This window comes from Rhinatrema bivittatum, chromosome 7, assembly GCF_901001135.1.
Source record: "Rhinatrema bivittatum chromosome 7, aRhiBiv1.1, whole genome shotgun sequence".
Lineage (NCBI taxonomy): Eukaryota > Metazoa > Chordata > Amphibia > Gymnophiona > Rhinatrematidae > Rhinatrema > Rhinatrema bivittatum.
Genome location: NC_042621.1, coordinates 282,149,120 through 282,173,864, shown reverse-complemented (window position 1 = coordinate 282,173,864; position 24,745 = coordinate 282,149,120).

Below are 24,745 nucleotides of genomic sequence, written 5' to 3'. Positions count from 1 at the left end.
GGAGGCACTATTCAAACTTTTTTTGGATGTAAATGCATGTATACCCACATAAAAAAAAATGCATTTTCAAAATTCTTTCCTCTCCTTACCTGCCCATTAGTGGGTAAAAGAATGTATACTCTGAAAACAGGAAATGTCATAAAAATGTCCTGTTTCTTTTGAGACAATGGCATATCCCTAGTGATGCGTATGTGTGCGGGAGTGTCTCTGTAGGGAAGGGTAAAATCGGTGGTTCCTTTTGACAGGTGGACTTTACATCAGTTTTCAAAGAGAAAACGTTCACTTTGAAAACCAAATCGGAAAAAAAAACCTGCACGGACTTGCACCTGATACTTGAGTGGGCAAAAGTTTTCCAGAAGAATTTGCAGGCGTACTTGTATTGCACTTCAAGTGTGCACGTAAATCCAGCTCCTGCCCCAACTCCACCCTTCAGACTGCCTCTCTCTGTATGCATGGGGTGGGTTAGTTCGGTAGCTGGCCCGATTTTATGGAACGCCATGCCTCTGACACTTTGTATGCCTAAAGACAGAAAAACATTTTTAAAAAAGATCTACAGACCTGGTTATTTAAATTGGCTTTTAAGGACCTTATTGATTCTGGAAAGCACTAACGGCGAGAAGTGTTTAGAAAGGTCATGACTATGTTATCTGGTGTCTGGGTTAAAGATAAGGAGAGAGAGGATTGTTAGGTTGCATCATCTGAGGGTGATTGTGTCGGTTTTATTATATTGTTTTGTGTTAATTATTATTTTTGTTATGAGTGTAGTAGCACTGAGAGTCGCTGTGATCTTTGGAATGCGGAACAAATACAGAATTTTAAACAAAGAAATATTCATTTCTGCACAAACGTGCGTGCGGTTAAATGGATGTGCACACAGGTGAGAATTTCAAAGGCAGCCATTTTTCAGGTAAAGCACTGCTTTCTGCCTCTATGTGCCTAAATGCCTGTGAGAGTTGAACAGAGGAGGGAAGCTCCTTTCAGCAACTCCGAGGCAGAATGGAACTGGGGCTTTGAACCCCCGGCTGGCAGCGTAGTTGCCTGGTAGCTTGGCAGTCAGTTGAAAAGCCGATTGGTCAGTGACAGACATCATGTTTCAGACAGAAAGGAACTGGCTTTTATTATATAACTGAAGATATTTTGAGCAGTAAAGTCTAATTTTACAACAGGATGTGCAATTTAGAACAAATATTTAATCTTTTCCGGTTTATTTATTTTAGGGATTTATTTATTAAAATTGATATGTCACATTTCCATCTATTGAGTACAAAGCGATTCCTTACAATTACTACATAGACATGGGAGGGTACATATTTGGTCACTGTCCAGACAGCAAAATTTGTTGGATAAAGTTATCAAGCTAACTTTGGAGATATATTCAATATTGCAACTACATTATTGAATGTAGTCAGCTATCTTATAACTTTATCTGGCTAACTTGGGACAGCTCTTTGGTGCGACCAGACTAAGGGCCTCATTTTCTACAGTATCGCAGGCCTGCGATACTTTAGGGAATGAGGGGCAGGGGGGGGCCGAAACGGGGGGCGGGCCTGCGCTAGCCGGTAGGGATCGCACCGTCGCGGTGTGATCGCTGCCGGTTTCGCACTCAATAGAACCACCATAGAAGGTGTAGCTATTGGGCGCGAACTCGGACGCGAAAAGGGCCTTACCTTTTCATCGTCCGCGGCGTCTTTGCGGAGTCGGCCCCGGTGACGCCCCGACTCCTCCTCTTCCGGGGCCGACTCCGCCCCCATTTTGGTATCGCATGCGATCCGTTTAGAAAATAAGGCCCTGAGCCGGGTAAGTTTTCCAGCTAACTCTGAATATTGGAGATAACTTATCCAGCTAGTATAACGCCTCCGCAAAAAATGCCCCTGGAAATTTAGCCTGCCTGTCCAAATCTTAATTTAGCTGGATAACTAGTGAGTTATCTGGCTAAATGCCTCTGAATATGGACCTCATGGAAAATCATTATCAGCAATTTGCCCATCCATATTGCACAGAATAATCTCAATTACAGGAATATTTGTTCCACTAAACTGCAATCCTTGGCCAGTCATAGTTTCGGATAATCAGATTGCTTCCCAGTGCATGTATAATTCTAATACATTTGCTATATATATACAGAAATTATTTGCTTAATTCTTTTTACCTTCTCTTTACCCTGCTGCCAGTAGTGTCCAGCCTTTGAGTTGCCTTGACTCTGGACCAAATTGAGAGTAAATGCTTATGCTATCATTTTGGCAGTGGAAGAGCTCTTCCTCTGGAAAATAGATTATTTTGCCATTCTATTACTTGATAAAGCAGAAACACTTTTTTGTCTGTTTGCAGAGAGATCTCTGCAAAAGAGATTGGCACTCATTTCTGCAACAGTCAGATACCACGTCAGCTGCAATACTTGAACCTATTAATATAAATTAGCCCTGTGCTGGTAAAGAACTAAATATAACACCTACTGTATGTGAAACTCATTAGCACTGCAACAGAATCACAAGCAAGTTTCTGGGTACAAGAAGAGGTTATAAATTAAAGTTCAACAGGAAGAATGCAAGAACACTATTAAAGCAAAACAAGACTGAAAATTTCACACAAGCACTCAACAACCACTTGTTCAAGGAACAACATCGTCAGCAGCTGACATGTTTATAAAGAATGTCCAAGGTCAATGAACAGCAATCAATTGACCTTAATATGCTTTGGAAAACCTGACGTCTCAGAAAAAGCTGTGTTTCAGTTGTTACTGTGCTTTTTTAAGGTTTCCAGTATAGTGAAGAAACCAAATTGACTCTCACACTTCATAGGACAGGGTGCTGGATTCCAAATCTGAGTTGGCAGTTCATTGTAAAAGCTATCTGTCTGTTCACCTGATAGGCTCATACCCTAAAATCTGAAAACTTTGTTTTAAAGGCACCTACCCAAATTTAAAACACCAATCAATATAAACAACACTAATAAAGGACCGACAAGCGCCTGCGGGGAGGGCCCCCTTAACAGGGCGCTTGCCGGAGAGGACGCCTCCCCCCTTCCCCCTGCCTCCCCTTACCTCGGCAATGGGATGGGCTTGTCCAGAGGTGGGCCAGGACGGCCCAGGCAGAAGAGGAGTTGTCTTCTGGATTGGTGCGTCGATGCGCGGTGACGTCATCGCGCCAGCGCGCATCGACGCGGCGATCCCGGCCCGGGGTCTCACGAGACCTTGGGCCTTAAATGTGGGGTGAGCACCGGGCCAGGCCTCTTTTTGCCGGCCGTCGCTTGTGTTTTCCACCCACCCACCCAACAATGAAGAAAGTGAGGGAAGGGAGGGACAATAGGGATGGATAGTCAGGAATCAATGTTAGCAAGGAAAATCGGCAAAAGTATTTATTTAAAAAAAAAACTTTTATATACCGGTATTAGTATGCATACATCATATGTCGCAGCGAGTGGCGTGGCGGGGGTACCCATGTTGGTGGGCCAGGAGGGGCCGGGAGGACACAGTGGACAAACCGGGGTCCTAGGAAAAGGAAAAGTGCGTAGAGGTGGGCGTGGGCTGCCCGGGGGAATGGCCCCGTGGTTTGGACAAGGCGGGGGGCCGGTAAGATCGTGTGGTGGACTGGCTTAAATGGCGGATGCCGGTATGAAGCTCGGTATGGTAATCTTGATGGACGCACAAATACTCGGGTACCAAAAAGTTTGGTTTTATTTATTTATTTATTTATTTTTATATACCTTTCTATTTTACATATCACATCGGTTTATATTCAAACACAAAATGCAGGAAATATGTTTCCTTTGTCTAATACATTGAACATTTATAACAAGGAAATTAACAAGGGATAAAACTAGAACATTAAGATGGTTAACAAAAGAGATGAACATTAATAGAAGTTAAAATAAAAAGCTGGCACTGCGGATTGCACGAAGGGGTGCACAAAGGGGAGTGCCCCTTTTGTCGTGCCCCTTCGGCGAGCGACACACGGCGCATGACGCCTGTTGGAATGGCGCCGTTTACCGGCTCGACGCTGGCTGGGTTGACGTCATGAGGGGGCGGGTCTCCCGATTGAGTGTCCCTCTCTCATCATTCTCTTCTCAGTTTTCAAAAAATGATTTTTCTTTTTTTTTGTCTTTTTCTCTTCAGTGTTAGTTTTTTCAAAGTGTCCAATGATGGTGGGCAGCCCCCTCAGTGTAGGTGCCTGTTGGAATAATCTGCGGCCTGTTTTTCACCAAACCTGGTGTATGTATGCTTAATATATTGGAGTCCGGTTGAAAGGAAGGGGGGGGGGGAGAGGACACAAGGGTGCAAGCTGCCAATGTTAAAATATATACCGCACATTATTCACATCCAAACACATCAAACATATAACTAAATAAGTCAAAAAAGTCTTCCTCCCAGCATGTTTCACATAGCAAAGCTTCTTCAGGGGAGAATCCACAAACATGGTGTCTCAATCATAGAAAGGCGGATATAGTTCTATAATTCCCAATCAAAAGATACATCTTCACATTACAAACAATATCACAATGAAAAACACAGCTGTTCCTTGTTTCTTCTTTGTTATCATTTCAAATGCAGAGAATACCATACAATCTGAAAAAATACAACATTCTTCTCATCATAAATCTAACAAAGAGACCTGTCACCTAGATTTCTATTTCTATAAATCAAAGACAAACCTCATCATTACATACAACCGATGTTTCCTCTGTCATATAAATCCAAACCAAAATGAAGTAACATCCCCAATGCTTTGCAATAAAATATCATTTTTAGTTCTGTAAAAATATCAACATTATACAAACCAAAAGAAATATACACACAAATTTATAAATGAAAAGATGGCTGAAAAACAAACCTTCTAAGCCAAACAAAAGTCTATTGAGAAATGCTCACTATAGGAGCATCACCATCTTGATTTTTTTGGATCACATATCTCACATTATCCAATAGGAATTTATGTCAGAAGTACCCACTCAAAAGCCAAAAAACTCTCATTCAAAAACATGAGACCCAATTAATTTTATCATGAAAACCATTCAAAAATGGAGTTTTCAAAGTCAAACTCCACCGTTGTTCTGCCCGTAACAACATCTTATTCACATCCCCACTAAATCTACTCATCACTTCCTGTAATACGAAAAATCAGAGCTCTTCTATAGTGTGCTGTTTCAGCTGCCAATGCTTCACCAATGGAGCATTTTCAACCAAATTTCAAATCCTGCTGCAATGCTCCATAATCCATGTTTTCACTTTCCTCGTCATCTTGCTTACATATAGTAAATTGATAGGACACCGAATAACATATACAACAGAGACAGAATCGCATGTAGTCGATGCCTTCAAAACCATTTCTTTTCCAGAAATGGGATGTAAAAAAGATCAAAGAAATAATGCTAAACTACAAACAGTGAAGTGATTACATGGAAAAATGTCCAAAAGAAGATACATCTCTCACTACAGATAAAATTGGACAATCTGAATGTACTAATATGTCCCGTAAATTGTGAGATCTAAAAGAAAAAACTGGGAAGTTGTTCCAATCCAGCAAAATCTTAAATCAAATGCCAATGTCTTTGTATGTATTTTGTGTATTTTTTTATTTTTTGATAAAGTGTTATATATATTATATATTCTTTTTGTATCTAATAATTTGGTTGTATAATATTATTTTTATTGCCTTGTATTTTTAAAGGCATTTACCAGCCGTAAAATTGGAGACAATTCAAAATCAATATGGTCTGTCTTTTAATTTTTGCTTTTTTACCTCAGTTGGGTTCATATTCAAAATGGCGCCAGATGGCCATGAGGCTGGCAGCATTATTATTTATTTATTTTATTTTATTTATTTAGTTTTATATACCGGCAACCGTTTGCACATCGTGCCGGTTTACAAATAACTTACAACAATGGATATATAGGCAAAGCCTTTACAAGGAACAGTGTCTAACATACGCTCAGAAACAGAGCTAATAACTAGCAAACTTGTGGAGGGAGGGGTAGGAGTGGTCGAGACAGGGGAGGGGGCGGGGGGAGGGTGAAAACAGGTACAAAAGGAGTAAAATGTACAGGGGTCGAGAGATTATTGACATATACATAGGTTATATTATTGACATCTATATACATTGACAAATTGACATAGGTTATATTATTGACATATACATAGGTTATATACACAATTGTATAAGCATGTAGTAAATCAGTATTTGAGGTGAAAAGATGGGTACGGTAGAGCTATGTGTCATATATTATGTGCTAGTGGTTAGGTGTGTGGTTTGTAATTCCTTAGAGGGTGTGGGAGTAGGTCCAGTGGAGGGGGTGTTAGTACGGGAAAGTGGTAGGGTTAAGGTGTTAGTAGGTAAAGATGATGATTGGGGGTATACTTGGAGGAAGAGCCAGGTTTTGAGTTTCTTTTTGAAGGTGGGTGTGGAGGTTTCAATGCATAGGTCAAGAGGCATGGAATTCCAGAGGGAAGGGCCTGCGAGGGAGAGGGCCCTGTTGGTGGTGGAGATGAGTCTAGTGGATTTTGTGGAAGGAGGGATAAGAGTTCCACGGAGAGAGGAGCGGGTAGGTCTTGTGGAGGTACGAAGGGTGAAGGGTGGGTTTAGCCAGTTGTAGTGTTCGTTAATTTATGCTTTTGTGGATGAGGGTAAGGGTTTTGTATAAAATTTGTGAGTGGATAGGAAGCCAGTGGAGGTTAAAGAGGGTGGGAGTGATATGGTCTTTCTTTTTGGCATTGGTGAGGATGCGTGCAGTAGCGTTTTGAAGGAGTTGTAGAGGCTTGATGTAGGTAGCAGGGAGTCCCAGTAGGAGTGCGTTACAGTAATCAATTTTTGAGAAAATTATAGATTGGAGTACTGTGCGGAAGTCAGAGAAGTAGAGGAGGGGTTTGAGTTTTTTGAGGGTTTGTAGTTTAAAGTAGCAGCTGCTAAGGATGGATTTGATATATGGTTTGAAGGTTAGTTGGTTGTCAAGTATGACACCTAGGTTTCTTGTATCAGAGAGAAAGTTAGAGGGTTGGAGGGTGGAGGGGGAGGGTGTGGGGGCATGTCTAGAGGAGATGAGGAGGAGTTCAGTTTTTTGTGGGTTGAGGGCTAGGTGCATGTCAGTGAGGAGTTGGTTTATGGAAGCGAGAATAGTGTTCCATTTTTGGAGAGCAGTGAGAGCAGAATTAGTGAAAAGAATGAGGATCTGCACATCATCTGCGTAGATGAAGTGTGTAATCCCAAGGTTGGAGAGGAGGTTTGTAAGGGGGAGCATGTAGTTGTTAAACAAGGTGGAAGAGAGGGAGGATCCTTGGGGGACGCCACAGTTGAGATTAATAGGGGGGGAGGTGAAGTTGTCGGTGAGGACTGTGTAGGTGCGGTTTTGGAGGAAGGATTTTATCCAGGAGAGAGCAGTACCTGAAATTCCTATACCGATGAGTGTGTTGATGAGGATGTTGTGATCTACAGTGTCAAAGGCAGCGGATATATCTAGCATAGCGATGAGATAGGAGTTGCCAGCATCCATCCTTTGATGATGGTGTCGGTAAGGGAGAGGAGTAGGGATTCAGTGCTGAGGAGCTTTCGGAAGCCATATTGTGTGGGTGGGAGTATGTTGGATTGTTCTAGGTAGTCGGCGAGACGGGAGTTTACTAGTTTTTCAATGATTTTGGAGAGGAAGGGGAGGTTGGAGATGGGACGGAGATTGGAAAGGTTGGAGGGGTCAAGGGAGGGTTTTTTTAAGATGGGTTTGACCACGGCTTGTTTCAGGGAGATAGGTACTAGGCCGTGTTCCAGGGAGCAGTTAACGATTTTGGAGAGTGAAGTGGCTATGGTTTTGGGAATAGTGAGGAGTAGTTTAGTGGGGGTGGTTTCTGAGGGGTGGGAGGAGGGAGGAGGGAGGGGTGGTTTCTGAGGGGTGGGAGGAGGGTCTCATCTTTTTTAAACCTGTGGGGTAGGAACAGATTGGGATTGCTCCTGTCCCATTTGGATTTCCTAAGACCCACAGATGGATCTGGTGCAGTGGGAGGGGGAAAGAAGAGTGCAGGAATGATGGGGGAGGGGGCTTTAATTTTTTCCTTTTAAAGAGCCAGTGCTGTTTTCTTTGGCGGAGGTGGAGATGGGATGAAGCTGATGGCTGCTTTAGAAAATGAAACGAAAGAAAAATGAATACAATTTGAAATTGTGTTCATACTGCTTTAGTTTCATTTTCAAAATGAAATGAAACAAGACAGGAATTTTGTTGAAATTTCTTGTTTTATTTCAAATGAAAGCATATCCTTAACCCAATCTTTCAAACTGAAAACGTCAGAAACTCACTTGTTAAAATGAACAATATATTAAAGATTATTTTTGCAATAAGGCCCACCAGGGTGTTTTTAGTAGTAGAATAACATAGAAACCTCAAAGTCTGTAATCAAAAGCCAGCTGTAGATGAAAGAGGAAGCAGAGAGGAAGACCTCGCTTTCCAGGTGCATCGAAACTGAAGCATAGTCACCAGTGAGCCCCCTTCAGTTCAGTTACAGATCTGATAGTCCTTGAATCATGGAAGTGAGGATCTCACTCCCAACAGAAAAGATGCAGCAGAACACTCCAGTTGTCACAAAAAAAAAAAAAAAAGAGGAGGAAGGTTGATACTTTTGATGACTATCTTCTTCAAGAGGCAGAGGGATCTATTTGTTAACCAGACATGCTATCTAGATAAATAAGCTGCCTGCCAGGAACCCAAATCTAATCTATTATCTTGTGCTCCTAATCTTTGTAGGTACTAACAATGCCACAAGGTAATTACCATGAGCAGATCAAAAAGCACTACATGGCACAGTAATTATGGTTGAACAAGACAGGGTTATAGGCAATGTTCTTTGTTTTCTTTCAAGTAAAATGCAGGCATTACCACATCTCAGAGACCAACACTTGCCCCACTGGGTCATTATGAACCCAGGGGGGCATGTATGGCTAGCTATATGGAAGGCATCAGCAGCAATAGGACTTTGATTTCTTGGGTCATAGTGTGGTATTCCAAAAATAAGGTCTGCTGGGAAGCACATTACAAAGAATGATGAGTATTCATCATAACACTGATCTATACCTGTGAGAACAGTACTCAAACCAGTATTAAATATTATATGGAGACCTTCATAAACAGATTTGCACTATTACTTGACAGTGTAATTCATGCTTATGAGCATAGACATCTTCCCTTTTTTTTTTTTTTTAATATTTTACTTGCAGTTAAAATATCACAAGATAATTTACCTCATTAGACATTCTCAACATTGTCCAGAGTTTCAAGGATGTCTCTGCTTCAGGAGAGGTTTAGTTGGGCAAGTTCTCTAGTCACAAAAACCTGCATAGTTGAAGAGATGGCAGCCATTTTAGCAATAGTATTTATTTACAAAAGTAACCAGCCCACAAACATGCTGAGGGTAGGAGCCAATAAAACTAGCTCGACAAAGCCTCGTGCTAATCTGTGAATGCATTCATCCCATCTGGTTCGACTATCTATAATGTAAAATCCAATCATGTTTCCTAATGTTTAACCACTGACTCCAATCACCCCACCACCTGCACCAATGATGAATTAAGAATAATTGTCCATATTAAATCTTCAAAAGTATGATGAACTTGGATACCATCAGAGATTGACTTTCTGTGATGTTCAATTAACCTTGTCCTTATGACATATTTAGCACTTCCAATGTAGATTTTAAACAAGACTCAAAAGACCTCCCATTTAATGACTATCAATAGCTAAAATAAAGATGATGCAGTGTGTGGCTCTTTCATAACCCTGGGCTTTTAATTGCAGATGATTTCATGTAGCAAATACAAAACAGTATTTAATAATTTAATCATCTGAGCCTATGAAAATGTCAAATATTTTTTTGAAAATGTTCCATATGATTTTAAAAATATATAATAAACCAAATGTATCTTTCTTTAAAGAGTCCCAAATAAATTCACAAAGCCAATTATCAATATGTATATGAGAGACCCTAAATGGTCTGTGTTTCAAAAAGTACTTTTCCTGTGTCTGAGGAACTTCTCTGTCATTAAGCTGTGCCAAAGCGCGTTGTAAAGACAAGAAGCCATCTTAAAAAGCTGTGGTAAACAATCACAAATTAACAGGTCAGGACACCCAATCAATGAAACTTTATTGATCTATGTCATTAAACAAGCAAGCAAATGCAATCATAACAATGAGGACCAGTACACTGAGATTTCTTGTCCCTTCCTCTGTCCCTTTCCTCCACACAGAGAGGATGGTAAACACACATTTGCCCATATAAATTTCTTTCAAAATTGCCCCCACTATAAATTTTTGTGTGTACAAGTCAACTTTCAAATTTCTTTTTTGTTACGGGACCGGGCCGTGCCCTGGTCCCTCCACTCACCTCGGGGCCGGCCCGGCCCGCGCGACGCTCTCTTCGGCCTCCAGGGCCTGTTCTGCAGCCTGCCGCAGCATCTCCACCGCGAGGGAGATACCGCCGACTCCCATCGCTGGCCCTCCCCCTAGACGTGCACGCGCGCGCGGGGACTCCCTCTTAAAGGGGCCAGCGCAGGAAACCGAGGACAGCCCAGAAGATGACCTCAGACGCTGCAGGGTATATTACCCTGCAACTGAGAGAAGATCTTAACCTTGCAACGAGGTTCCTCAGGTTTCCTGATCTCTAGTTGCTGCGTTCTCCTGGATTGCTCTCTGTTCTCGACCTGGCTTGACTCTTGACTTGTTCTCCGTCTTCGTCCCTTGGCTCTGGTATCTGCTTCTGACCTCTGGTTCCGACCCGGCTTCGTCCACGACTTCACCTTCTGTCCCTGGCTTGGCTCGCTCTGACCTCTGGCTCTGACCCGGCTCCGTCCACAACTCCGTCTTCTGCCTCATCCCTGGCTTGGTTTCTCCTCCGACTCCCGGCTTCCGACTCGGCTTCCTTCCTGGTCTTCGCTGGCCCAGAAGATTTGCCTAAGTCCCAGCAGCTGGGCCCCTACAGGTGCCTCCTGGGGGGGCTCCGGCTTCCAGGGTGAATCTCCAAAAATCCTAGTGGCTGGACTCCTACGGGCTCCTCCTGGGGGAGTACCGGCTTCCAGGGTGAAGACTCTTCGGTCACCGGGGCCCAATGTCGTCCGTCCTCTCAGCCTTTGCTGAGCCCTTGGTCGCATAGGACTCTACCTTGTCTCAGGGCCGAAGCCTTCCCTGAGTCCTCTGAGCTGCCTCCCGGTTGGGATGCTTGCCGTGGTCCTCCACAGCACACCATCTTCTGTTCCAACCGGCCCAAGGGTCCACAACTGTAACATTTTTCTACCACAGTCTCACTATTCCATCATGATTACTCTGCAAATTGACCCATCATCACTCCTACCTTCTATTACAAAGTTTCTATTTTTATACTGATGGTTTTGAACTTTTATTCTCTCTGGATGGCATATGCTGTCTGTATCTTCTGTCTTACCAATGTCATCTTAGAAATTGCATTAACATGAGATGACCATAAATACTATTCAGTATATATTGTAAAGCAAAAGAGAAGGTTGATGTCATCAAAGATAAAATTACGTTTGTGATCACAATGTCTAAAGCATATCGGGCCTCTGGTACCTGAAAAATAATGTGTCTCTAATCCCAACGCTAGCATTTTAGCAACATCTGTCTTCATCAGGGGAAAAATATAACAACTGAAATGTTACTTATGTGGGCAATCATGTCTCCTCGGCATTCCACAGGATTTCTCCAGACTGGAAATGACCTAAAAATTGTACCAATCCCTGAAACACTACATGAGCATCCTTCTTGCTCACCCCAGTCCATGGACTTCTAGTTTCCATTCAGTTTACTTCTACTCTGCATCCTTTTCACCCATAAAGCATGCAGGGCAAAGGATTCCTGTGGCACTGGCTGGCCAATGGACAGCAGATTTGAAAGGGAAATTCAATGGGAACGAAGATGCTAATTTGTTTGCAGACACTGAATCATGGCTCAGTTAAAATCAGGCTTGAGCGGTTTTTGCCAGTTTGTGAGGGGAATTAACAATAAGAGTAGTAACAATGCCAAATATTAAGGAATGATAAAACTAAATAATTCTGGTAGTCATCAAAATAGACTGTTTTATTATGATGACTACAGTTTACAGTTCCAGTCAGATTATGTCATGCTAGCTGATACCTGTGGAAACTCCTCAGAGACCTCTATCAATTGCCCTTCTCCCCAGTGACAGCACAGCCTGACCTCCCACTCTGAGCCCCAGTACAGCGTATTCAGCCCCATCACAGCTTGCTCTTACCTCCATCTTCATTCATAGCCCAGGCTGCCTTTCCCAGCCCCAGCTGTAGCTCAACCACGCATGGAAATTCCCCAGAAGCTCCTATTTATTGCCCTCCCTCTCCAGCCCTACCACAGCCTATCCCTGCCTCAGCAGCCCCAGCCTCAGCATAGTCTGCCCTCACCTCCCTGCTGCCTCATCAGAGTCTGCACTCCCCCAGCCCCAGCACATCCAGCTCCCCAAGCTAAGCCCCTTCTCCAGCCTTAGCATGGCCTTCCCTCCCCCCCCTCCCCCCCCACAGACTAAGCCCCTTTCTCAGCCACAGCGCAGCCTGCCTCCTCATCAAGCCTGAGCCCCTGGTACTCTAACCTCCAGATATTGGACTTGTTCTCTGAGGGCTAGGGGTTCTCTGAACCAAGTGTACACATACAAAAAATTACATACTTTCAAAAAAAAGCTAAAACCATGGATGTTTACCAAAGCCTTGTATATAATTTAGTCTCTGCTAAACTATCTTTATTTCCTCTGATCCCAGTTCAATAGTCCTTGTTAATTGTAACTGCTTTCTTCGACACGTTATTTCTGTTTTTGATGTATTTATTGCACCCCTGTTTATTTGTAAACCAGCATGATGTGATCATTTCATGAATGCCGGTATATAAAAAACCTTAAATAAATAAATAAAAGCCTACCAGCTCATCCATTGACTCTAAAACACCGCTCCCCTCCTATAACACTAGGCAAACTGATGGACCCAAGAAAGTTGTGATTATTACTCAGTTCTGTAATTTGTTTTGATTAATCTACAAACCAAGTTCATAAATGATATCTTCTATGTTAACAGCCATATGAGCCATTTTAGAAACACTGTTAAACATCGTAACTTTGTAAACCGTTGTGATGGTGAAACCGAACGACGGTATATAAAACTCGATAAATAAATAAATAAATAAGGCCTCTCAACAACTGGTAGATAATCATACATGTGACACTCAGTGCAACAGACTGGATTACCCCCCCCCCCCCCACACACACACACACACACACACACACTCACTTCTGGACTACTGTCTGTATCTTAACTGTGTTCAGTTGTTAATGATTTGAAATTTTTAAGGGAGTAGAGATGTTCAAACTAATATGAAATACTTTTAATCTATTGGTTTAATTTATATTTGTCTTTATTTATTTTATTTTTTTTATATACCGACATTCGATCGAGATATCACATCGGTTTCCAGATAACTAGAGGAATAGGGTGGTAACAGCCCTATTTTACATTATAACATGGTAATAAATAGATATAAGAATATTTTACATTATAACATGGTAATAAATATAACAAGTTATAACAGAACTAACAGGAATACATGGAACTAGAGATGTGAATCGTGTCCTCGATCGTCTTAACGATCGATTTCGGCTGGGAGGGGGAGGGAATCGTATTGTTGCCGTTTGGGTTTTAAAAATATCGTGAAAAATCATTAAAATCGTGAGCCAACCCCCTAAAACCCACCCCCGACCCTTTAAATTAAATCCCCCACCCTCCCGAACCCCCCCCCCAATGCTTTAAATTACCTGGGGATCCAGCGGTGGTCCAGAACGGCGGCGGTCCGGAACGGCCCCCTCAATTGAATCCTTTTGTCTTCAGCCGGCGCCATTTTGCAAAATGGCCGCCGCAAAATGGCGACGGCCATAGACAAAAACGATTCGACGCAGGAGGTCGTTCCGGACCCCCGCTGAACTTTTGGCAAGTCTTGTGGGGGTCAGGAGGCCCCCCCAAGCTGGCCAAAAGTTTCTGGGAGTCCAGCGGGGTTCAGGAAGCGATTTCTTGCCGCGAATCGTTTTCCGTACGGAAAATGGCGCCGGCAGGAGATTGACTGCAGGAGGTCATTCAGCGGCACCCCCGCTGAACGACCTCCTGCAGTCGATCTCCTGCCGGCGCCATTTTCCGTACGGAAAACGATTCGCGGCAAGAAATCGCTTCCTGAACCCCGCTGGACTCCCAGAAACTTTTGGCCAGCTTGGGGGGGCCTCCTGACCCCCACAAGACTTGCCAAAAGTCCAGCGGGGGTCCGGAACGACCTCCTGCGTCGAATCGTTTTTGTCTATGGCCGCCGCCATTTTGCGGCGGCCATTTTGCAAAATGGCGCCGGCTGAAGACAAAAAGATTCAATTGAGGGGGCCGTTCCGGACCTCCGCCGTTCTGGACCACCGCTGGATCCCCAGGTAATTTAAAGCATTTGGGGGGGGTTCGGGAGGGTGGGGGATTTAATTTAAAGGGTCGGGGGTGGGTTTTAGGGGGTTTTAGTGTGCCGGTTTTCCTGCCCTCCCCCTTCCCCCGATTTACGATTTTTTAACGATAAATCAGGGGAATTGGTATTGTATCGTGGCCCTAACGATTTTTGACGATTTAAAATATATCGGACGATATTTTAAATCGTCAAAAAATGATTCACATCCCTACATGGAACATTAGACTATAGTATATAACATATGTACATAAATGGCTTGTTGAAGAGGATAAATTATGGTAAGGATAGCAGGGAGGGTAGAGGGGGGGAGGGGAGAGAAAGGGATGGGTGGGAGGAAGGTAGTGATAGGGAGGGAAAGGGTGGGGCGAGATGCTTGTGTAGGGAGGGAAAGGTGTGGGGCGAGATGCTTGTGTAGGGGGCGTGGTGTGGTGCATTTGGGCAGGTTATGTGTCAGGTGGGAAAGCTTTTAAAAATAGCCATGTTTTGAGGTGTTTTTTGAAGACTTGCAGTGAAGGCAAGATCAAGGTATTCTACAGCCTGTGGGGACAGGCTCTTTACTCCCCCCTCTGATTTCTCCTTGTCTCTGGGGTGGGGGCAGCGATACTGAATTATACCCCTTGGCTCCCTTATATACGATACGAATGGACCAGGAAAGGACACCGGTTTGTCTCAGAATCAGACAGACTTATTTTCAAGCCATTTCAGATTTACCACTTAGAACAAAATAACATCTTATGCTGGGCAAGAAACTTGTAATAAATCCTTAGCACAGAATTCACTTCTGATAATTAGCTTAGCAGATCTGAATAGATAAGAAGAACTATAACACATCACCTTGGCTGCAACTTGCTCATACTTTAAAACACTCCTAACTTGCTAGCCCATAGGCAGTACTCCAGGAATTAACCCCGAACGCGGCCTCTCTCTCTGAAGCAGCTGAATGAGGGCAGAGGATTTGCTTAGTTCCTTACGAAGACCCTACCTAGTGTGATTCTGAACACAATAACAGGTCTGGAGAGCACTTCCTTACAGCACTTCAGGACATCGTATCTGGTCAATTAGAGTAGTTGCAGAGCGGGGCAGGGAGCAGTGCCTCCGAGGTCTTCTCGCTGGGGAGTGGAATCTGGGGAGCCACCGCCCTTTTTCGCCAGGGATTTTAAAAGCCAGTGTATGCATATTCAGAGGTTTAATGCATACTAATTTAGTGACATGAGTTCAATTCTGACTGGGTCCTTCTTCACATGGACTTCTTGACCCCCTCCCAGCTTGACCATCCGGCAGATGCATGGCAGGATCTGACCAGGTCTTGTGACAGGGCTGACTTGTCTGTCAAAGTCCCTTGGTGATCTCCAGGTATAACTGAGCCATCCTGACAGGTCTGGATCTGTTTTTACACACACACACCTGGTCTCTAATATTTTTTCTGAGCCCCCTTTTGAAGGACTCAGCATGTAGGCACAGGCTTGCTGTTGTGTTCCTGCTAAGACAAGACTCCTGTTGTTATCAGCAGCCCATGTAAATAGTGCCTGCTTGGCAATTAGATGATTCAATCATAACTTCACCTGGTTACAAATTCAACATTTCTGTGACTTTCTGAAATGCCGCCCACCTCTCCATGGAAGTCAGAGAATCCACTTTGCTGCATGTACCGTAGCAACTTGGGGGTTTTATTCCTTCAGTCTGTCTGTGATCCTACAGAGATTACAATTAATCTACTTATAACTACCTAGTTACATACCTTATTGAGACTTGCTTTGAACAAATTCCCTGTTATTGTATCAAATAAATACATCTGTTGTTGAAAATTTGTAGGAAATGGTGTTTTGGTGCATGCCTTCAGATCCTCTGCTGCTGGAAAAAAGGGGGATGTGGAAAAGTACGTAGAGGAACCTTCTAGTCCTTGTTGTGTCTGTGGACCCTTGGGCTGAGGCAAGATTGATGCTACCTGTAGGAAGGATCCTTGCAAGTTCTCGCCATCAGCAGGCAGACCCAGTCAAGACCCTCACCTATACCAGCCCATGTTCCCCTTGGGTTCAGCCTTTGGGTGCCAGGGCCAGCAGGGGTCTCTGCTGATGGCAGAAGAGAAGGTCTGAAGTTAGCTAGGGTCAGAGACAGGTGGTGGTCAGGCATAGCTAAGGTCCAGGTAGTGCTCAGAGAACATAAGAAAGAACATAAGAAAATGCCATACTGGGGCAGACCAAGGGTCCATCAAGCCCAGCATCCTGTTTCCAACAGTGGCCAATCCAGCTACAAGTACCTGGCAAGTACCTAAAAACTAAGTATATCCCATGCTACTGATAGCTAGTAATAGCAGTGGCTATTTTCTAAGTCAACTTGATTAATACCAGGTAATGGACTTCTCCTCCAAGAACTTATCCAAACCTTTTTTATCCCCATCTATACTAATTGCACTAACCACATCCCCTGTGCGTTGAGTGAAAAAGAACTTTCTCCAATTAGTTTTAAATGTGCTACATGCTAACTTCATGGAGTGCCCCTAGTCCTTCTATTATCTGAAAGAGTAAATAACTGATTCACATTTACCCATTCTAGACCTCTCATGATTTTAAACACCTCTATCATATCCCCCCTCAGCCATCTCTTCTCCAAGCTGAACAACCCTAACCACTTTAGTCTTTCCTCATAGGGGAGCTGTTCCATTCCCTTTATCATTTTGGTCACCCTTCTCTGTACCTTCTCCATCACAACTATATCTTTTTTGAAATGCGGCGATCAGAATTGTATACAGTATTCAAGGTGCGGTCTCACCATGGAGCGATACAGAGACATTATTACATTTTCCATTTTCCATTTTATTCACCATTCCCTTCCTAATAATTCCCAACATTCTGTTTGCTTTTTTGACTGCCACAGCACACTGAGCTGACAATTTCAATGTATTATCCACTATGACGCCTAGATCTCTTTCCTCCTTCAAGTATATTCAAGGATTAGGCAGTGGTCAGAGGCAGGCAGAAGTCAGGCATATCCAAAGTCCAGGCATTGGTCAGAACTTGGTATCTGCCCAAAGGAGAGGAAGAGGAATGGATAGGATGAAGTAGGCAGGCAAAGGCTGAAACAAGTGGGCAACAGAGGATGGAAGAAGCTGGAACTAATACTGAAGACAAGCTGGATGAATACTGAAGATGAGCTGGACAAAGACTAGAATGCTGAGAAGCAACTCGCACTACCGTGGAGTAGCTGGACCTGTTGTTGAGGTGAGTTGCTTTTGGGGAGCTGCCCAACACAGTACTGATGTTGTCATCTCTAGGGGCCACTGGGACCTTCCCACTACAGTTCATTTAAATCCTGGGCAATGGTGTGCAGGCATTCCTAGGGGTAGGCATGGCTTGTGCTGTCAACAGCAGCCAGCTGGTGGCATCAGGGTGCAAAAGGAGATAGCATCTTGCTGCATGGCTTAGCTGGCAGTATTCACCACTCGTTGATGAGCAACGGGACTGGCCCAGCTGGGGGAGATGAGTGTGGTGATTTGCGAGAGCAGCCCAAGGAACACCAAACACAACAGTCCTCTACTGTGAAGGCTGAAATCTAGAGGACTCACAGAATACTCTGGAATCCTCTGCTGGGGCAAGTATGAAAATAAGATTTCTAGTTCTCTGCTGATGTAAACAGTATGGGGGCTGAGGAAATTGAAGCCTAGACAGCTCATGATGTCTTCTGGAGACTGCTGGGAGACATCAATTTTCAGCATTGGAAACAGTGTTGGGGTTGTAGTAGCTTAAACCTAACAGCTCACAGTGTCCTCTTCTGGGAAAAGTATGAAAATAAGCCTTCAGGTTCTCTGGTGCTATAAAGATTGCAGGGGCTATGAAAGCTTTAACTTAGATGGCTTGCAATGTTCTCTGGATTTCTCTACTGGGACTGCTGAAGGTATGTAGATGAGGCTTCAGATCTTCTGCTACTATAAAGAGCACAGGAGCTGTGAAAGCTGAAACTGAGATGGCTCACAATATCCTCTGGTTGGTAAAAATATGCAAATGAGTCTTCTAGTTCTCTGCTGCTGGAAATAGTGTGGGGGCTGTGGAAGCTAATGCTTAGACAGCTTGTGGTATCTTCTAGAATCCTCTGCTGGGATTGCTGGGAGTATATGCAGATGAGTCTTCTGGTCCTCTCCTGCATACAGACAGGCTCCAGAACCTCCTAAGTATATTATATATATATAGTTACCTTTGAAGATACAGTGGGACGGGAAGAAATGAACATTTGTGGGGAAAAGTGAGGTGTAAGAGGCTCTTTTGATATTTTGTATTTGAGATACAATATGATGTGACTTTAAATATGTGGATGTGCAGTTGAATTTGATGAATAAAATATTTTTGGGAAAAGAAAATGTATCCTCATATATAGATGGTATATTAATAGTGTGAGAGGATTTTGTATAAATATAATAATACTGTCTGACATTTTGGAAAAAAAAAAATATATATATATATGATACTTATACAGAAATTTTGATATTTGCATTCACTTGGGATATCAGAAAGAATAAACAGGAAATAAGATTCTATTAATTATCTTTGCAAGTAATACAATAGGACTCTTTCTGGTAGTTTGACCAAACTGCTTCCTTTAGATTAGATAGGCAGGTAGTCCCTACACCCAAATATTAGTAATAATGATGACTCCAAAGTTCCTTTGCTTTGTCTCACATTTTATACCTTTTCAGCAGCATCTCTATCATTCTTGGGAGATGTCATTCCTGTCAATCATATGTCACATTACATGAACACTGGATAGTCTTTGGAATTTTCCAGCCTGGAATTGTTGTGTGACATCTCATGGAAAGGTGTCTGCAATTGTTTTGGTAGAACAGGGGAATAATAGGAATAACACAGGAGGAGAGTAATCTTGTGAGTCTACCCACACTAAAACAGACATTGCTGATTTCTGCTCTTTTGCTAGTGTCAGCATATTTGAGTTCCATCTTGTGTTCACAAACATTAGCATCAGCCCTGCCTTCTTCAGCCTGTAGAATTGTACTTCGAGCCTTGGCCTATGTATTTGGTGCATTACATAACACAACAGAAACAAACTGATTACCACAACAGTATCTACTCTTTAAAGAAATGTCAGGATAGGGAATGTTACAGACTGATGCCTCAGCCCGCACAACCCACTGGCAGTCTTCCGAAATACACTACTCAGAGCCAGCTACTTGCAGTAAAAAGGAACTTTATTCCATGCAGTCTCTAATTAGTTGCGTTTCCCAGTTAGTAGCATACCTTTCCATGGCTGCTAGCTTGATCTCAATTAATTATCTGCCAAGGATCTGAAGACTACATTTCCTAACAGCACCTGTACTTCCTGTTCCTTTTGGCTTTCCAGCAGTGTTCCCCCTGAACCTCCCTCTGCCTTCTGGAGTATCTAACTGTCCTGTGTCTCAAGGCTGCTTCAGCATGTATGAAGCTCCTGCTTTCTCACAGACAAAAAGAAGGTGAAGAAGCTTTATATGTTAAAGATGAAACAAAAGCCATGTTTCAGCACTCTTCTTAACCAGCCTATCCTAGCTGGCAGCTGTATGTCACAACTACCATGTTTTTTGTAGATAAAAGTGAACCTAAGATGACTTCTATCATTCCTGTATTGAATCTTTAAGAGTCTCACTGGCACTGGCACTGGCACTGTGCCTAGCTAAGGTTTAGGGTGCTATCTAGTAGCAAGAGAACATCTGTAAAATCTGTGAGAGATTATAAAGGTAAGACTATCACTAAAATTGATGCTATACCAGTGACTACTAGGGATGTGTATTTATTTAAAACAAATATCCAATGTGTGATGAATATGCCCTTTTTGTTTAATTTGTTGACTCCCAAAAAATGAATGAGCACATCTCATGAATGAAACATATCCTTCATTTCATTTGTTTCTGTTTCCCATAGAAAAGCATTGGCTGCATTGTAAACAATAGATTCTGGCTGTGTGAGGCTCAGGCTGATCATGTGAGAGTCTCCATAGCAACCAGCCTTAATGCCTATGACACATATGTGAAGTCAGAGAATAACCAGAATCTGTTGTCAAGGAAACCAGACTGGCAAAGTTAGGAATGAATCAGAGTGAAGCATTTTTCTAAACAGCGAATCACTGCTCTGTCTATTCTTCTTATAGTATGTGCAGACTGTTTCAACTTGCATTTAAATCTGTCTTCTGATGGAGACACTTGCTGCTTAGCTGTTGAATTGAACTCTATGTGTTACACTCAGTATTTTTTCATCAACCTTGTGCTTTTGTTCAAGATTAGAAATATTCCATTCTTTCTAATCCTTTTGCCTGCTGTCATGCTGCATTAATTTACATAGGTTTTTAATTTTTATTTAACATCTCACTATCGCTGCCACTGAAGAAGAGGAAGGTTTGGATTGTCCAGCTCCCTTTCCCCTTTCCGCAACCAGGGCTAGGTGTCATGGCTGCCGGCAGCAAGGATCTGCATCCGGGGCCGGGACGTTGGTTGTGACGTCCCTGACCAGGACTGTAACTTACCCTGGGTTTGGTTTGATCCAGAGGCTCCGCGGAGGTAGGGTGCCTCACTGAATTACTTTCATGGCAGCTGCCGCTACCAAACCTGGCCGCTTGGTCTCTGCTCATCCGGGCTGACTCCGCCCTCTTCTGTTTCTGCTAGAGCTGCGCGCGTGTGGCTGAAGAGATATTTAAAGGGGCCACGACAGGAAGTTGTCGTGGCTCCTTCCTGAAGACTCCTCCCTGGATTTTTGTATTTAAGGCAAGGTCTGCTCCTCAGACCTTGCCTTGGTATGAAGGTTCCTGGCTGGTTTCTTCCTGAGCTCTGTGTTCCTGTTTTGGTTCTTCGTCCCATTCTGCGTCCCCTCTCCGTTGGATTGATTCTTGGCTCCTGATCTTTGGACTGGCTTTCATGTTTCCCGTGGCTTGACGTGCTCCTCCACGCCTCCGCTCCTGGACCCCCGTTGGACCCAACCGGAACTTTTGGCCAGCTTGGGGGGGTCAGGAGGCCCCCCCAAGCTGGCCAAAAGTTCCGGTTGGGTCCAGCGGGGGTCCCGGAGCGACCTCCTGCCACATGACCTACCTGTCACGTGGTAGGAGCACAAGATGGCGCCGGTGACCAAGTGACAGGGGCTGACCAATAGCACGGGCAGCCCCTGTGACACAGGCTATCGGCGCCGTGAGGAAATTGCAAAGGAGTGCAGGGATGGCTTCCTGACTCCCCGCTGGACCACCAGGGAGTTTTGGTAAGTTTGGGGGGGGATTAAGGAGGGTGGGGGGTTTAAATTTTTATTTAGGGAACCGGGAAAAGTATGGACAGAACCTCAACTTATGGAATTCTCCATAAGTCCATATTGAACGAAATCGACACCCCACGAAAACTTATCAACGATTCAACGAAAACTTTTTGTCTGCACATCCCTAATAAACATTCACATGTCTAGTAGACTTCAATAAGGTACTAGAAGGTAACTCTTTCAATCACATGCAAATCTCAAGGACAAGGATTCATCAGATGAAGCTGAAGGGAGGAAGGCTGAAAGGGAATGTATGAAAATACTTTTTCACTGAGACAGTGATGGACACTTGGAAGAGACTTCTGGCAGACTTGATTGGAACCAAGACAGTGACAAAATTCAAGCATCTATAGAACAGACGCATTTGAACTTTATTGGCAGAGGAAAGAGAGAGAAGATTAAGCGATCCTCACCGCAGGCAACAATGGGTAGAATGGGTGGAATATGCGGTTATCTGCCAACATATTCTGTTCCTATGTTATCACGATTTTGATAGAAAACAATCAGATGAGGGATGGGCTTTATTAACTTTATTCACTACAGATCCTTTTAGTATGTCCCAGACTACTACTGGATGTTTCCCTGTTTTGTTTTTTTTGTGCTACACAGACTCAAGACACTCAGTTTTGGAAGGCACTGGATGAGCAGATTCAGCATTTGGCCTAACAGATTCTTCTGGCAGCTTTGTTGCTGAAATCGCTTGCTGTGTTTGCTATTCAGCCAAGGTGCAAATGTACACTCTCTCTCTGAGCTGGCATCCTGCTGGCATCCTCCTGTGACTCACCAGCTAACTGTTCCTTATTTTCTGCTTACGATTATTCTGAGCAAACTGCCTAGTGCAATGTTTTTTTTTTGTGATGGAGATGCAGACTCAACAAAATATTAAGTTTCTTCATTGTGGTGATGCTTTAGAGCATCTCTGTCCTGCCATGGGGCTCTTTACTCTTAAAAGATGAGGGCAAGGACAGCATTTAGGAACATTTGTGTTTCTTTTAAACTGTTTACTCTGTAAGCCCTTTCTCCTATGGCCCCAGCAGCGAGTTTGTTTATAGTCTGCCAATGGGTATTTGTCATGTGAAGTGGAACTGGCCCCATTATATAATGGGTCAATTTACTGCAGAGTTCTAAATTTCCTGCTCCTTTATACAGACAAATACATCTTTGTAAAAATAACACTGTCAGAGGCACAGGCAAGAAAAGAAAAAGGGCAAAACAGGTGAAGAGGTAAAGCTGGAGCTGAGTCCTGGCTATTGGCCAATGGCCTCACGCGGTCAAAAAACCTAACGTTAATAACTTCATCTACATATAGAGGCCAATTGTCAAAAAAGGCTAAAATGGATAACTTCTCTGGCTATTCTGGGATATTCAGTAGGATGAATGCCCACCAAATATCCCTGAATAAAGTTCTCCTGTTACCTTTAGCTGGATAACTATAAACTTAGGGAGGGAGGGAGGGAGGGAGAGGGGGAGAGAGAGAGAGTTACTCGAGGTGAGGTTTAGGTATTAATGTAGAGGTTAGGGGCCACTTTGACATTCAGAGTGGGATGTATGAGATGTTTCCCAGGTAGAGAGTCCATCAAGCTAGGTTGAGAGAACATTGTACAAATCTCATCTTTGGGTGAGTTTCCTCACTCCGAAGGACATCAAATCATCAGAAGAGTACACTGTTCTGTTCATACATCTCACTCTGAATGTCAAAGTGGCCCCTAACCCCTACAGTAATACCTAAACCTCACCTTGAGTAATTAGGTGGGTCTCATATAGATGTAGAAATACCTAACTACTAGAAGGGCCTTATAGCTAGTCTCTCTCTCTCTCTCTCTCTCTCTCTCTCTCTCTCTCTCTCTCTCTCTCTCTCTCTCTCTCTCTCTCTCTCTCTCTCTCTCTCTCTCTCTCTCTCTCTCTCTCTCTCTCTCTCTCTCTCTCTCTCCCTCTCCCTCTCCCTCTCCCCCTCCAGTAGGGATTGTGGCACTTACTGAAAAGTTATTATACTCTGTGGTAATACCTGTGCTAAGATAGTGCACTTTGTAATAAATAAGCTATTACCATAAAACAGACCCCTATTGCATACAATAGTTTGATTACTCTAGGCCTTAATTGGCTATCTTTTAATATTGTTAGTTAGGTTTAAAGCTATCTAGCTAAAGGTAGCCCAATAACTTTATGCTAATGTGGCTCTATAAAAGAATTATAGCCATATAAGCACCAACAGAAGAAACAAAAAAAAATCCATTCCAGGCTGGCGGCCACGGCCAATTCCCTCTTCCCCTCAAGTGATACAGAAAATCAGGCCAGAGGGCCCCTAATTCCCCACCGCACCCCATTTGATTCCTCTAGCTCCGTTAAATGAATTTTAAAAGACCTAAAGGATTGTGGACGCAGGCCAGCTCCTCCCATTAGCAATTCATATCTTATATCTATAGAGAGCCCCTCCTCAACCTAAATCCCATCCTTACCTCTGCTGAGGGCACCCCCTAATGGTGAAGGCAGATGAACTGCAGTATATGCAAAACACTCTTGATTTTAAGAGTCATTACCTTGTCAGCTACTGGCATTGCTATAAAAGTATTACTCCAGTAACCATGCTGATAGCTACCAGCATTTTGGTCATGGCAATAACTGATGTTACCAGGAGTAGTTCACTTGTACCAAAGTCCGGTAGCCTTCACCACATGGAGGTACCATCAACAGAGATAGGGATGGAGTTGGCTTCGGGGGCTGAGGTGGATGAGGGGGAAGGGCTGGCTCCCTCAGGACATAAGATTTGAATCACTAATGGAAGGGCTGGCCTGCCTCCTTGAGCCTTTCAGCAAATCACTTTTTAAATTCATGAGGATCATGGTGGGTGGAGGCATTGGTCTGCGGACTCAATTTTAAATACCATTTGGGGGGAAGAGATATGTTTAGATTTCCCCCTGGGGTCAGCTAGAGTTAGCCAAAACCCTTTTTCAAGTCCAAATATAGGAGTTAGCCAGATAAGTTTCCCACTAACTTATCCCTACTCCAGAAT